The following is a 16,249-nucleotide window of genomic DNA, read 5'->3' on the forward strand; positions in this document are numbered from 1 at the left end:
TCAAGATACTTTTGCTTCTTATCACAATATTGTAACAGGAACTAAAATTATCCTTCCACCTCAAAAATTAGAAAGCCTCTAAAAGAATATAGAAAACAATAGTTTTCAGACTTTGGCAGCAGACATCAGAGGACTCTGGTTTCTAAGAGAAGCATAATAAACAAGGTAAACCCTGTATTTGCCCTAGCTTATAGTTTGGAGGCAGATCCCTGGAGGAAGAACAGAGCAGAGGAACCCAAACAAATCAGCACTGTTGCTGAGTAGAGAAGAAAGAAATCAGAAGTCAGGCAAAGCTGTTCAAGTTCATGGGGAAATGTACTAGAGGGAAGGGAACACAAAGCTCTGGTGATCTCTGTCTGAGTATAGATTTATGCATGCATTGGAAGAAACTACCCAAAGACCTTGGAATGAACCACTGGAAAGTAAGGGTTCAAACAATATTTGGACCTCGTAGAGGTTAAGAATAGTTCACATTCCCACCAGACAGAATAGAAAGACCTCATAAAATTTGTGATGTTTGGATGGAAATCTCAGAAGAGCATTTCACTGACAGCATTTCCACTTCTAGGTATAGACCCAAGAAATCTGATAACATAAGTTCACTCAAAAACATGTACACAGATGTTTATAACAACATTATTTATAGTAACCAAAAGTAGAAACAAGCCAAATGACCATTAACTAGTGAATTAATAAATAAATGTAGTATATACATATGATGGAATATTTGTTCAGCCTATAGGAGGAATTGAAATTTTGATGTATGCTACACCATGGTGAACCTTGAAAATATGCTATGTGAAAGAAGGCAGACACAAAAGGCCACATATTATATGATTTCATTTATATGAAATGTCCAGAATAGTCAAAATAAATGATTAAGAAAATAAATGGTTAGCAGAGGTTGGAAGGAGAGAGGAATGTGCAATTACTAATACATAGTATGAGATGTGGAGTTCCTTTTTGGGGTGATAAACATTTTGTAGAATTAGATAGTGGTGGTGGATGCATAAGCTTGTGAATATACAAAAAATCCCACTGAATTGTACACTTCAACAGAGTAAATTTTATAGTACATAAAGTATAAGTAAAAAATAAAGACATTGAATTATTACTGGGACTAAATGATCTCTACACTAAAGGGAATCCTGATTCACTCTAACAGAATTCCACACCAAATCTTGTACTATGGCCGAGTGAGGAGATCAGCAAATTCTTTCTCCACAAAGCAACTATAAAGTGAGGCAAAACTGGGGAAAACAACCATTTCAGTGCTCTGAAAATCAGTTAAAATAATCAACAATCTGAGAAGCATTTATGCTTTAAAAACTGCTGAGTTTCAGTCAAGGAGAGGGGAATCTGTGGTGTTCTGGCCTGGGAGTGCTCTCTTCCCCTTAGCTTGATTGGTGCAGGAGTTGGACCAGGGCAGGGCAGGGCAGGGCAGGGCAGGGCAGGGCAGGGCAGGAAATAGGTAGTGGAAGACTTCATCTGCCATCAAAGGGACCCACTTGATTCTTAGCAGTGAGCAATGCCCATATCCTCTGGCAGTATCAGTAGAAGTGTCCTCTCAGTGTCAGGTTAGATCTATTAGCCAGAGGTTATGGATTTAGTTGGGACATGTGTGCACAGCTCAGAACTAAGAAGGCCCAAGCTATTCGGACACACACCTGCCAATGCTGAGACTGAACACATGTGCATAGGAGACTCTAAAAGGCCTAGTTTCAAGTAAAACCCAGGGAGCATATCAGAATTGCCTGAAGTTTAAATTTACCCCCTACCCAAAGATTGATCACCAGAGGACACAGAACTTTCTGGCCCGAGGCATTTGAGGGCAATTATTCTCCAATTATTAACTAATCATTACATGACACAGACATGGAAAAAAACCCTCAGGAAATCGTGACTTGGGGTGGTGAACACAAATACAGTGTACAGATGACGTGTTGTAGAATTGTGCACCTGAACTTGTATAATTTTGTTAACTAGTGTGACACTAGTAAATTCAATACAATGGAACAATGACAACAAAAACAGAACGAAAATACAAGCTTAAGAATAAAAACAGGGTAAAAAACTTCAGAGACATCAGGGATCATAGAATACAGAGTAGATAGATTTCACAGATTTATTCCAAGGAAGCAATTAAAGAAATAAACAAGAAACAGCAGTAATTATAATCTTTAGGGGGAAAACCATAATCCATAGCTGTGATAATATATTTTATAAAATGTCCAGTTTTAAAAATACATGAGACCTTAGATTCCACATATAAGAAAAATCATATGGTACTTGTCTTTCTCTGACTGGCTTATTTCACTTAGTATAATACTTTCCAGGTCCATCCATGCTGTATAAACGGTAAGAGTTCCTTCTTTTTCATGGCCAAGTAGTATTCCATTGTGCAAATGTACCACAGCTTTTTTATCTATTGATGGACACGGGCTACTTCCAAATCTTGGCTATTGCAAATAATGCTACAATGAACATAAAGGTGTATATATTTTTTCAAATTAGTGTTTTGGGTTTCTTCAGATATATTCCCAGAAATGAAATCTCCTGGTCATAAGGAAGTTGCATTTTTAATTTTTTGAGGTAATTTCACACTGTTTTCTACTGTGGCTGCACCAATCTACATTCCCACCAACAGTGTAGGACGGCTCCCTTTTCTCCACATCCTTGCCTAAACTGGTTGTTTGTTGATTTATTGATGGTAGCCATTCTCACAGGTGTAAGGTGATATCTCATTGTGGTTTTAATTTGTATTTCTCTGTCGATTAGTGATGTTGAGCATCTTTTCATATCTCTATTAGCCATCAGACAGGAGGGGTTAGGGGGGCTGGGTAAAAAAGGTGAAGAGATTAAGAAAAAAACAAACAAACAACAACACAAAAAATCCTCATAGACAGACAACAATATGGTGATTACCAGAGGGAAAAAGGACTGGAGGAAGGTAGGAGAGGGGAAAGGGAGGATAAATAGTGATGGAAGGAGACCTGACTTGGGGTGGTGAACACACAATACAGTATACAGATGATGTATTATAGAATTGTACACCTGAAACCTATATGATTTTATTTACCAATGTCACCCAATAAAGTCAATAAATTCAATTTTAAAAATTATGTATATATATAAAACACCTGCAGAAAATCAGGAATATGAGCTACATTGTGGGGTGAGGGAGGGACAGCAAATACCTCTGAGTATGTCCAGATGTTGGACTTGGCAGACAAAGAGTTCCACACTGATATTATAAAATGCTCTAAGAACTAAGGGAAATCATGTTTACAGGAATAAAAGGGCCCAGGCCAGTTATCTCAGTTGGTTAGGAAGATGTCCCAATACACCAAGGTTACAGGTTAAATCCCAGGTCATGGCACATTCAAGAATCAACCAATGAATGCATAAATAAGTGGAACCAAAAAAATGATGATTTTTCTCTCTCTCTCTTTCAAATTAATTTTAAAATTTTTAAAAAGAATATAAGAAAGTACGGCAACAATGGATTAACCAATAAAAAAATCTCAGTAAGTATGCATATAATATAAAAAAGGAGAAATAAAAATCTAGAGTGGTAGAATACAGTAACTGAAATGAAAAATTCATTAGAGGGACTCACAGCAGTTGAAGATAGTAGAAGGAAAAATAAGTGAATTGAAGATAGATCAATAGAAATTATCCAGTCTAAATAAGAGAAAGAAGAGATATTAAAGATATTTCCCCATCTTGATATGTAAATCTAATGCAGTTTCTGCAAAACATGCCTGTTGCTGTTTTTTGTAGACCTAGACAACCTTATTCTAAAATTTATATGACAAGCACAGGCTTTATAATTGCTAAAACAACTTTTGCAAGGAAGAAAAAGTAGGATGGATCACATCTATCTCTCTTGAAGACTCATTATGTAGCTATAAGAGTGTGTTATTGGCAGAGATATAGACACATAGATAATAGAACCTAACAAAGAACCCAGATATAGATCTAAACAAACCTAAGTGGAAAAAGCAATTCAATGGAGCAAGGATAGACTTTTCAACAAATGATGCTGGAACAATAGATATAAATAGTTTCTTCCCTCCACAAGGAAAAAGAAAAAAAAAAAGAACCTCAACCAAACCTAACGCCTTTCACCAATATTAACTTAAAATGGAATATACACCCAAGTCTAAAACTATAAAACTTTTAGGAAAAAACATAGGGGAGAGCATCTCCAGCACCAGTCTATGCACAGAATTCTTACACTCGATACTGAAACTGCAGTGTGTAAATGTTGAAATTGATAGCTTGAACCACATCAAAATGACAAACTTTTGCTTTTTGAAACTATGTGAGAAGTAAAGCAAGATTAGCTATAAGCTGGAAGAAAATATTTACAGACTACCTACTGAGAGTATATTAGGAACTCAAGTAACTCATCAGGAATAAAACTAATAATCCAATTGGAACATAGCCAGCAAACATGAATAGACATTTCACTGATGAGAGCATACAGATGGCAAATAAGCACACGAAAAGAGGTTCAACATCATTCGATTAAGACCGCAATAAAACACTGCTACTTACCAATCAGAATGGATAAAATAAGAAATAGTGACACCACCAGATGCTGTCAAATATGCCTTGCTGGTGGGAACGTAAACTGCTTATCGACTCTGAAAAAATGGGCTATTTATTATAGAGTTAAACTTGCAATTACCCTATGAACCACCAATTGCACTCTTGAGCATTTATCCCAGAGTAATGCAAACTTAAGTTTATGCAAAACTGATTGTGAATCATATGTCAGCTTTATTTGTAAGAACCCCAACCTGGAATAAGCCCACATATTCTTCAATAAGCGATGGGTTATAAACTGTGGTAGATCCACATTATGGGATACTACTCAGCAATAATAAGGAACAAACTACTGATGCATGCAGTAACTTGAATGATTTTCCAGAGAATTCTTAAAAAGGCTAATCTCAAAAGTTTATACACTATATGATTGTAGTTTTATAACGTTTTTGAAGTGACATGATTTTAGAAATAGCGAACAGGTTAGTAATTGTGAAACACTAAGGAGGTAGTGGGAGATGAGAAAGAAATGGGTATGGCATAGCAGGGAAACATGAGCTCTTGTGGTGATAAGAATGTTCTGTATCTTGACTGTATTAGCAATGTTGATATTCTTAAAATATTGTAATATAGTTTGGCAAGATGCTAACACTGGAGGAGAGTGAAAGATTCATGTGACCTCCGAATGCACAATGTGGGGGAAATAGATTTCATGGACTAGTCAATCCAAGTTGCCAAATAAATAAACAAGTACACAATAACAACAAACTTTAGGAAGGTGTGGATTATATTAATATAAAAGTATCAAAAGAAAAAGTCTAGTTTTCAAAAATAGTTTTGAGTCATGAAAAGGAAGTGCCAGGAACATGTGACCCATAATACAGGGAGAAATTCAGGCAACAGAAACTTCTTTTGAGAAGGTCCACATTTTGAACTTAGCAGAAAATGATTACAAAACAGCTGTTAGTTCAAAGAACTAAAGAAACATATACACAAAAATTTAAAGGAAAATACAGCAGTGTCTCACCAAACAAGCAATATCAGTAGACAAAAATTATTAAAATGAACTAAATAGAAATTCTGGTGTTGAAAAGTACAATAATGGAAACGAAAAATGTATTAGAGCAGGTCAACAGAAAATAGCAGGAAAAAGAATCAGTGAGCTTGAAGACAGATCTTTTGAGATTACTTAATGGAAAGAACACAGGGAAAAGGGAACAGAAAAATGAAGATATTCAGAGACCTTGGGAAACCATTAAGTACAACTACATATACAGGGGTGGGCAAAAGTAGTTTTATAGTTGTTCGTATGGAAAATAATACAAGAATAAACTGTTTCAGGGACTCACAACTGTAAGCCTACCAAATGAGGAAGAGAAAGAGAACAGGACAGAAAGCAGTATTTGAAGAAATATTGGCTGAAAACCTCACAAATTTGATGGAAAACATTAATATGCTTACTCAATGAGCTCAGCAAATTCCAAAGTAGGATAAACTCAAAGAGATGGCCACCAACATGCACCGTAGTCAAACTGTCAGCGGACAAAGCTGAAATAGAATCTTAAAAGCAGCAAGAGAATATAAACTAATCCTGTACAAGTCTTTCTCAGTAAAATTAGCAGCCGCCTTCTCATTAGAAATCATGGACAACAGAAGTCAGTAGAATGACATAAAGTGATGAAATAAAAAGACTGTCAACCAAGAATTGTATATCTAGCAAAAAACAAAGTTGAAATTAAGACATTTCCTAATAAACAAAAGACAAAACTGAAGGTAATTTGTCACTAGAAGACATTTCCTATAGGAAATAATAGAGTTCTTCTAGTTGAAATGAAGGGCAACCAACAAAAACTTTAACCCACAGGTGGCAATAAGGAGCGCTGGTAAGGGTAAATAAATAAGTAAATATAAAAGAGGATACATGTTATTTTTGTAACTTGTTTTTTCTCCCCTCTTCTAAGACAACTGCTGTAATAGCAAAAAAATAGTAAAATGGGCTTATAATGTGTAAATATGTATTTGTAATATGATATAATAGTTCAGAGGAGGAGTAAAGGAACAGAGAGCTATATGGAGCAAAGTTTTCATATACCATTGATATTAAGTTGATATTATTTTAAGGAAAGATATCTGTTGTAATATGCAGGGCAACCAATAAGAAAATAACTCAAAAACATATAGTAAAAGAAATAAGAGAAATAAGATGGTATATTTGGACATATCTCTTTGACATGAAAGATGGCAGTAATGGAAGCATAGAAATCAGGAAAGACATAAGGCACACCGAAAACATAGCAAAATGGTCCCTGCAAATCTTACCTTATTAGTAATTACATAAATTCACTACATTTTCTGATCGAAATTTTTGGAGAATGGATCTAAAAAACCCTATGATTAAACCACATGCCATCTACAAGGGAAACACTTTAGATTCAAACACACAAGTTGAAAGAAAAAGGAAGAAAAAAGTATATCATGCAAACAGTACCCAAAAAGAATTGGAATGACTATACTAAAACCAGTCAAAATAGACTAAGACAAAAATTTTCACTGGAGAAAAATAAGAATTTATAGTAGTAATAAGGTCAAACCATTAGACAAGTGTAACAGTTGTACATATATGCACCTGGAAACAAAGCCCTGGCCAGGTACATGAAGCTAAAACTGCTATTTTTGAATGATCAAAAATATGAAGAAAGCAATTCCATTTATAATATTGTAAAAATTATAAATATTTAGGAATAAATTTAATTACTGCAAGACTTTACACTGAAAATTATAAAGCATCATTGAAAGACTTTAACAAGAACTAAGTAATTGGAAACATAAGCCATGTTCATGGTTAGATTAAATATTTTACAGTTGGAACACTTCCCAAATGAAAATGCTAAGTGCCTCATTTTGCAGAAATGGACAAATGGATCCTAAATTTATAGAAATTCAGAAACCCAGTGTAGTCAAAACAATCTTGGAAAAGAAGAACAGCCCAGACTGCATAGCTCAGAAGTTGAACATTGATCTGTGATCCAGGAGATTGAGGTTTGATTCCCAGTCAGGGCACAGGCCCGGGTTGCGGGCTTGATCCCCAGTGGGGGGCATGCGGGAGGAGGCAGCCAATCAGTGACTCTCTCATCACTGATGTTTCTGTCTCTCTCCCTCTCTCTTCCTCTCTCTAAAATCAATAAAGACATATTTTTTAAAAAAGAACAAAGTTGGAGAATTAACATTTTCCAATTTCAAAACTTACTACAAAGCTATAATAATCAAGATAGTGTGGAATTGGCTTACAGATATGAATATAGATCATTGGAATTAGAACTGAAAATCCAGAAATAATCCCTTACATTCTGATCAATTGATTTTGCCAAAGGTACTCAGATAATTCAATGGGGAAAGAAAAGCATTTTCAACAAATGGTGCCAAGAAAAGTAGATATCCATAAAAGAATGAAGTCAGACCCCTATTGCAAACAATATACAATATTTAACTCAAAGCACATTATAGAAATAAATTTGAGAGATTGAACTATAAAATTCTTCAAAGAAAACATAGGAATAAATCTTTGTGGCATTAGACTGTGGGTTGATTTCTTAGATATGACACCAAAACCTCACTCATAAAAAAATAAATGAGAATTAATCGAAATAAAATAAAAACTTTTATAAAAACACCATAAAAAGGTGAAAAGGCAGCCCACAGAATGGGAGAATATTTGTATGTCCTACTTATGATAAAGGACTCATATCAAGATATCTTACCAATCAACAATAAAAAGACATATAACCTAATTAGTAATTAGGCAAAGGATTTGAATAGACCTTTCTCCAAGGAACATAATAGCCAATAATTGCATGAAAAGGTGTTCAACATCATTAGTCTTTATGGAAATGCAAACAAAACCATAATGAGATACCACTTTATATGCCCTACGATGGTTGCAATAAACAAAATATGGATAATAATGTTGGTGAGAATGTGGAAAAATCCAAACATTCATACATTGCTGATGGAAATATAAAATGGCATATACACTTTTAAAAACAATTTGGCAGTTCCTCAAAATGTTAAACGTGGAGTTACCATATGACCCAGCAATTCCACAACTAGGAATATACCAATAGAATTGAAAACCTATTTTCACATGTAAAAACTTGTCCATGAATGTTTATAGCATCCTTATGTATTGTAGCCAATAGGCGGAAACAACCTAAATGTTCATGAACTGATAAATGGATACATAAAATGTGGTTCATCCATATAATATTATTTGGCCATAAAAGAAATGAAGTACTTACACATTCTATAGATGGATGAACCTTGAAAAATTATGCTAAATGAAAGAAGACAGACACAAAATGCCACATCTTATGTGATTCCGTTTATGTGAAATGTGCAGAGCAAGATAATCCATATAAAGGGAAGGTTAATGTTTGCCGTGGGCTGAGGTAAGAGTATGGGGTTTCCTTTTAGGGTGATGAAATGTTCTGGAATTATATGGTGTTGATTGCTGTTCAGCCTCGTAAATATACCAAAAACCACTGAATTGTACACTTTAAAAACATGAACAACAGGTATATCTCAATAAGGCTCTTTTAAAAATGTGAATGAATTAAACAATCTAATCAAAATGCAATTTGTCAGACTAGATTAAAAAAATATATTTAACCATATGCTGCCTATAGGAGGCACATGGTAGATATAAAAGATAAAATTATTTGAAAATAAAGTAACGGAAAAAGATAGACCATGTAATAGTGTCCTACTTCGTAGACACTAGGACTAGTTAATAGTCTCAAAAGTGAGGACTAAAGGGGATCATAGAGGTGAATGGCACCATAGCTCTGTAGTCATAGAGGCAAGGCTGATGGCATTGCTTAGTGAGAATACAAAACACTTAAGTGATTTGAAAAGCACTTGAAAATTATGAGCACAGTGACAGGCAAAATATATATATTTGTAATCCCCAAAAAGGCAGATATAAGAAGCCTACTTATAAATGTTCCATAAGGGGCAGGCTCATATTCTAGCCACTCTATTGCTCCCAATCAGGTTATCTTTGGGTTGATCCTTCAGCTGACTTTTCTCACTTAGAATTTTTAATAAAATCATTTGGGAAGCATTTCGTGAAAGTGCCGTGTGATTATAACTCTCCCTAAGTCTATGTCAGGAGGAGAGGTATATCTGGAAACAGCTGAAATAGCGACTCCCAGCTTTTTCTCTGTGGACATACTGAGTGCCCTATTTGTGCTTATGAGATCCTTAATAGGAAGCTTTAAGTGAAGTGAAATAACCTGGAAGAGGAAGCCTGTGAATCTGAGTAGAGTGAGTCCGTTGTGCTCAGGGCATATTTGCCTGAACATATCTAGGGCATGCAGGAGCATAATGCGCTGCCCTTCACTGGCTGACGTCACGTCCTTGACCCATCGCCTGTGGGCCTGTGGACAGGCAGAGCAAAAGGCAAAGGCCGAGTTGTAAATGGGGCCAGAGTTGTTCGGTTTCAGTTTGTAGCCCTTCTTCGGAGTCTGGGCTGTGGAACAGATGTCCTAGGTCTAAATCTTGTATGACCTTGAGCTAGTGCCTAATTCTTCAAACTGCATCAGTGTAACAGGGATGGTAATAAAGGTACCTGGTAGGTTGTGGGAGGTTGAAATGATCTAATCACATGGAATATACTCCAGGGCCTGCACCGTAGTAAATACTCTTAAGTATTAGGTACTGTTGTTGTGCTATTATTACTATTCCAGATCTAGCATTCCTAATTTAAAGTTCTGATATCCGAAAAGCTCTGAAAACCAAAATCCTTTTTCATACATTTGGCACAAACTCATTTAGTAGCAAAGCCTGAGCTGAAATGATGTGAGGCTATTTATAGCTTTTTATTCCATTTGATGCGTATGTCCATTTATTTAGCCGTAGAAATATTAAAGTGCTTAATTGTGGGACGCTGCCCCAGATGTTGCTGGGAGTGATCAGTAATATGTACCATATCAGCTGTCTAAAATTTTTAAAATTCTGAATTTGGAAGGCCATTTATCTTTGAGGGTCTTAGAAAGAGGATTGGTGACCTATGTCTTCATTATAATTATTGTCACCAAAGGTCAAAAAGTTCATAATCTTTTCTCTATACTTAATGTGGAGAAATTCAAGAGGATTTAGTTCTATTGGGAAATGGTACCACCAGTAAATGAGAAGTGAATAGCTAACACTGTATTTAATTATAGTCCTTGCCTAACATTCTGACTCCAATGTGTAGAACAGGATTAAAGATAAAACAATTAAAATCTAAAAAGAAAACTAAAAATGGCTACTCACAATTTACTGCATGCTTTAAAACCTGGATATTATTTTGCAAAGATATTGTTAAATTAGCATTTTTTCTCTCTCCAGGTAATGGTGGAACATAATGAGAAGCAGAACTGAGCAGAAAATCAGTAGTGTAGGTTAGCACTAGAAAAAGTATAGCATAAAACCGTCCCTGACTGAGAATCACTGCCTGGGGACTCAAGTAAAGTAGCCCAAAGAAACTCAAAGGTAGCAAGAAGCCCTGTGGCCTCCTTGGCCTATATGCAAATTTTGGATACATTTTGACAGTCTTGATCTCTGTAAAACAGTACTACTTGCCCCTGAGGAGCCAAATGGCAACATCTGGAGACATTCTGGGTTGTCATGATGGGGGGGGAGGTGTGCTACTGGCTAGAACTGCTTTAATCATCCTACAGGGCACAGGGCAGCCCCCCAACAAAGTGTCCTTAGTGCCAGCCGATCTGAGAAACCCTGCTCTGGGTGCGGAATTAACTTACACATTTTTGTCCAGCAGGGGTGATGATAATTTCTCACTGGTGGGAAAAAAATAAACCTAAAAATTAACAGTTTAGTATCCTGTTGGCTATGCACTAACTTTTTGTCCAACGCTGTGGCCTCATCCTTACAGTTCTTTGTTAAATTGCCTGGAAGTCTCTGTTCTCCCCCCACCGTATTTGGAACTGGTTTCTTGCTGGTTTTTGAAACTTTTGACAGGTGCTCATTTTACACTTACGTGTTGGTTATGTTTTTAACCTTTTGAAAAGTACATTTTAATAATTGATTGGGGACTAGCTAGAAGAATGGATATTTGGGGAAAATTTCACCTATGAAGTTAATTTGTTCTTCGGCTTTCACAGAGAGGGTGACATGTTGGACTGTGCTGTAGGCCATGCTGGGACTCCACCGAGCTCACATAGCTTCATCCTCGCCAGTCAGGTTTAGGGCCTGCGAGATCTCGTTGCTAATTAGATTCCTCAATTCTCTGACCCTGGGTGAGCTTACCTGCCTATTCAGGCAGCCACCCTACACTTCATGCTGTAAAGATGTCTATTTTTTTTCTCATCATATTTTTCTTCCTAAATCTAAAATGATGCTCAGCTAAAATTGGAACTATTTCCTGTTTTCTGCTCTTCCCCATCTTTGTATGCTGAGAAAAAATAATTTTGCAAAGATATGAAATTTCTTTTGCTGTAAAAAATACCCAGTTGCCTCATGTGAGGGCAGCTCCTGAAGTTGTCAGAGGCCTTTATCTGTGTCTCCAGAGGAAGAGTGTCAACTACACAATAGGCCTTAATTAGGACCCAATCTGCTGAGCCCAGAGCTTCTGCCACCTGGAAGCTGCAGTGATTTTACATGACAAAATTAACAAAAGGAAACCACATAAGTACATCTGGATATTTGGAGTAGTAGATAGAACTTAATTGTTGTCCCAAATGGTTTCAAATCCTGGTTCCACCCTTTGCTGGGCAGTAAGCTACAGATTGTCTCTGAATCTCTGATTTCTGCCTGCAAAACTTTTCTACCAGGGTTACTGTGATAATAAATCATAAGGTCAAGTGTGAATTACATATAATAGAGCCTAATGAATATACGTTGGTATTTGTTAGGCATAGATAATTATGTTTTTTGTTCACTACATCTCTGATATTTATGAATAATAGATTTTCTGAAGTGCTGCAAACATGGCTATACTACAGAATGTAAATTTTGCCAGATAACATTACAGTAAGTATTTGAAAGAGCTATATTAAATGTAGACATTGAATGTAGAGTGGACTGAGTTTTCCCTCTCATTAAGACTCTTATTTCCAGTGTTTTGGATTAAAATGCATGCCTCAGCAAAATCATGCAAAATGCAATGGACTCTCCAGATTTTAGCAAATAGTTGTAACTATGAAAGTCAGATATGTAAAATACAAATGCCTGTTGCATAGCCTCCTCAGTGGTGGAGTAATAGTCTTGCAAAATTTTTATGATGGAGAGAAGGGGAAAAAATAGAAGTGAGGCTGTGGAAGGTTTAGTCAGGTATGAATATTCTGTGCTGAAAGGTGGATTGGTAGAAAGTGCAGGTATAGTATGTAGAATAATGTCACTTCACCCCTCAGAGAAAGAAGCCCATGTCCTAATCCCTGGGACCGGTGAATGTTACCTTGCATGGGATAGAACTACAGAAGTGGAGGTCAGAACGATCCAAGAACTGTACGATAATAATTTTGTGTTGTTGAGACGACCAAATTTGTGATAATTTGTTGCAGCAACAATAGGAAGATTGTGCAACAGGGAATCTTATTTGTTCATGAAATATGTAAGGAGAACATAGAGGAGAAATATCTTCTTTTTTAATCTGGGAGTTAAAGGAAGAAAGGAAACCTTCTGTGAATAAATTACAAGGAGGTATAGGCCTGGATGGGGGGCATCAAAGGAATTGAGACCCCAGGATACCTTTATGAGCAGAGAGAAAAGATAGAAGGTGCACATCTCATTGATTAAATGGATTGGGAGCATTTTGTTTCAGATGTTGGAGTGGAGAAAAGAACTGCAGTGACTCATTCATTCATTCATTCATTCACTTGGCTTCTATTTAAGGTGTAGCTCTATGTTTCTAGCACTAGGCAACAGATCCATTATTGAACATAGTGGGCACCACCTCTGTCCTTGAGGAACCTACAGTCTTCTGAAGAAAAACACACCTAACAAATAAAACACAGTTAGATATATATGTCAACGTTAATGCTGGTGTAAATGAAAAAGATACATTGTTATAGAAAGGAATACTTACTGAGAATCTAACTTAGACTGAGTCAGGAAGAGCCTCCCTGAGGTAGTGACATTTGTCACAGAGGATAGCCAGGTAAGGCCTGTGCAAGAGTCTCACAGAGGAGGAAGTAGAATATGCTAAGACCTTGTGTTGGGGGAAAACTGGGACTATGGAATATATTGAGCCAGAAGGGAAATGTTTAGAAATGAGTTGACTGGGTAGGCAGAGACAAGATTACAGAGGAACTTGGGGCTTTCATTCTAATACTTGGATATTCTAATTCTTGATTACTCTGATTTCCCGCATTTAAACTCAGATAATAAAGTAGCAGAGATGGAAGGGTCTTTAGGTCTCGTCTAACCTAGCTGCTTCAACTTCAAGTGTCAGAAAGTGAAGTGCAAGGAGGTTACCTAGCTAGGCTGAAGTTGCACAAGGCAGTTCTGAGTCAAAACCAAGTTCCCTCTGGATCACTGCCCTTCACACATGGCGTTGCCAACCACGGAGACTCCAGCAGCTCCAGAAAGAACTGCGTCCAGAAGGGACAGGCCTGCAAAGGGTCTATCAGATGTTCTGTTTCAAACCTCCTGGCCCAACTGTAATAGCCAGGCCTCTGAATCACAGAGCAGCCCTACCCTCTGGGACAGTGGTTTTCAACCATCATCTCGTGGCACATGTAAACTAATTACTTAAATTCTGTCGCACACCAAAAATATACTGTTTACTAGTCTGACAAAGAAATAGGTATAATTTTGATTCATTCACACCACATGGCTATTGTCATTTTTCTGACAATCTGAGGAAAAGAGGTCAGTGCCCTGGCGAAGCAGTCAGGTATTATATGTTTTAAAAATTCTTGTGCCACATCATGTGCCTGGCACGGCGCACGGGCTGAAAATCACGGCTCTAGGAGAAAAGAGCCCTCTGTGGAGATAAACTTCATACTTATCTGTAAGGATCCAGAGTGCGTACACTGGAGTCCTCACGATGCTTGTCATCACAAGGAAAGAGTCCGAATCCATTAATTCTCACTTTTATTTTTTCTCCATTTTGAATTTTTCAGCCTCCTCAAGGACTTCTCAAGATGGAAATTTTACTGCTAAGAAAAATAATAAAAATGACCAAGAGGCTTTATAATTCCCTCTAGTTAGTGAATGAAAATACTGTCATTTAAAAAAAACTAATTTCTTACTTTTGTGGCTACTATATATTTCTTGAGCAGTTGTAGTTCACTCATATTTGTTGCCATTTTGTAAGCTTGGAAGTTTTCCTGTGAGTTGGGTGACTTTTCTTTCCCTCTGCTGAACATAGATATAAGTAATCCTACAGATATAGGTTAAGGGAGTCGTTATTGTGTTATTTAGCTGCATTATGTTGTTACCTTGCATTATAGAATGTTCTGTTCTATGTCTAAATGATAAAATGCAGGCTCTCAGAGCTGAAAGAGACTGAGGGGCAGAGAAAATTTTTCTGCTAAGTGTCTGTTCAGAATGACACAAGTTTTGTTGCCTCAGGAGAGTCTGAACTAACAAACACCGAAAATGCATCCAGCCCCACCCACCCCTCAGCCCCAACATGACTATAGTCTAGCCCCAATGGCCTTTGCCTAGATCCTTATAGCCACCTAATCTGCCTGATGTCTTAGAATAGCATTCTTCAAAGTCTGGTTTCAAGACCATCTACCTTATACCTAAAGTCACCCTCACCTCACCTGGCACTCTGTGGATGAGACCCTGCATACCAAAGACTGAGGACCAATGCTCTAGACCTACCCAGCTTCAAGCATTATGAAAAAAGCTGCTACACTGCAGCTTCCATGGGTTTCTGCCTCAGAATACAAAGGCCTAGCTGGATTCTTTATAACATTCCTATGTGGACCCATCCCATCAAGCATTTGAAGTTACACTCTTACAAAAGGAAAGAGGGGATGCCGTAGTCAAGCAAGGACGCAGTGACAGGGATGCAGGTCTGCCTTCCCAGTGCACAACCCTCTTCCCCAAGTTAGGACACATCCATAATCAGGTTTCCTGTCTGAAATCCTGTGTTTTCTGGTGGATGTCAAGATCGTGACTCCTGGAGGATGGTATCACTGTTAGTAAGTGGATAAAACAAAGAACTGAGGATCAAGAACATCTTCAAAACTAGCAAGATGCCCACTTAGGTTGCACCAACCCATAACTGTGTCAGTCACCCCTCTTCATGGACATTGGAAGTAGGGGGAATATTCCGCACGGCCCCATCCTTCTAGTGAAAGGAGAGACGGCTGCCTTTTCATTGACTTAGTTACTCTGAAGACCTGCTCATTAGAAGCAGGGGTCTAATACTTATGGGCTCAAGTGCTTAATTTAATTTAACAAATCAGGGTCTACTCGTGCCCAAAACACTGAAATAGTCTGTGGTCTTCAATACAGAATAAGCTAAGGTCATTACCTTTTTAGTCTAATCACAATATTTGCTATTCATAGATAAGCTGACACTTGATCTCGTTTGCTTAATTCCCAAGGAAAAGAAAGCACAACCAGAAACTAAGAAATTTTCTCTACAATTATATGTACTAACTGGTCACATTTGTACTACTTTCAAACCATCATTTACTTAATATTATCTACAGAGGACAAGTAAAAACCCTTTGAGTAA

Source organism: Miniopterus natalensis, chromosome 1 (assembly GCF_054644295.1).
Source record: "Miniopterus natalensis isolate mMinNat1 chromosome 1, mMinNat1.hap1, whole genome shotgun sequence".
Taxonomy (NCBI): Eukaryota; Metazoa; Chordata; class Mammalia; order Chiroptera; family Miniopteridae; genus Miniopterus; species Miniopterus natalensis.